Source organism: Hyaena hyaena, unplaced genomic scaffold (assembly GCF_003009895.1).
Source record: "Hyaena hyaena isolate Hyena2069 unplaced genomic scaffold, ASM300989v1 scaffold_776, whole genome shotgun sequence".
In the NCBI taxonomy this organism is placed as follows: Eukaryota; Metazoa; Chordata; class Mammalia; order Carnivora; family Hyaenidae; genus Hyaena; species Hyaena hyaena.
Genome location: NW_024081408.1, coordinates 140,216 through 141,159, shown reverse-complemented (window position 1 = coordinate 141,159; position 944 = coordinate 140,216). Strand labels below are relative to the sequence as shown.

The 944-nt window shown below is 39.6% G+C and overlaps 1 non-coding gene across 1 annotated transcript; it reads left to right on the top strand.

The window, feature by feature from the left end:
- The first annotated feature begins 622 nt into the window (after positions 1–622).
- Positions 623–729, top strand: LOC120221370. Its single transcript, XR_005525793.1, has one exon. It is a non-coding gene; the product is annotated as a U6 spliceosomal RNA (small nuclear RNA).
- Positions 730–944: the final 215 nt, after the last annotated feature.

Genomic DNA, 944 nt, shown 5'->3' with positions numbered 1-944 from the left:
AAAAATTAACAATAGAACTCCCCAAAGACCCAGCAGTAGCACTGCTAGGAATTTGCCCAAGGGATACAGGAATGATGATGCATAGGGGCCCATGTACCCCAATGTTCATAGCAGCACTCTCAACAATAGCCAAATCATGGTAAGAGCCTAAGTGTCCATCTACTGATGAATGGATCAAGATGTTGTATATTTATACAGTGGACTACTACATGGCAATGAGAAAGAATGAATTCTGGCCATTTGTAGCAACAAGGATGGAACTATTATACTGAGCAAAATAAGTCAGGCAGAAAAGGAGAAATACCATGTTTGCACATATAGGTGGACTAGGAGGAAGTTAACAGAGGACAAAGTGGGAGAAGAAGGCGAAAAACAGTTGGGGAGAGGGAGGGAGAAAAACCATGAGAGATTCTTGAATGCTGAGAACAAACTGAGGGCTGAGCGGGAGTGAGGGATAGGGGAAAGGGGTGATGAGCATGGAGGAGGGCACTTGTTGGGATGTGCACTGTGTTATATGGAAACCAACTTGACAATAAGTAACTTCAAAAGGCAAAAAATAGTAACAAAAAAAAAAATAAAAGGCATACACATTGAGATCACCTTTCTTTAAAGCACATATAGAGTGCTCACTTTGACAGCACATATACTAAAATTAGAATGATACAGAGAAGATTGGCATAGCTCCTTCACAAGGATGATATGCAAACTCACGAAACATTCCATATTATTATCTGTATCACAGAAGTTCTATAAGAAGAAGAAGAGAGAGAAAGGGGCAGAAGGTGTACTTAAACAAATTATAGCTGAGAACTTCCCTAATCTGGGAAAGGAAACAGATATCAAAATCCAGGAAGCACAGAGAACTCCCTTCAGATTCAACAAGAATAGGTCTTCATCATGGCATATCATAATGAAATTGGCAAAATACAAAGATGAAGAGAGAA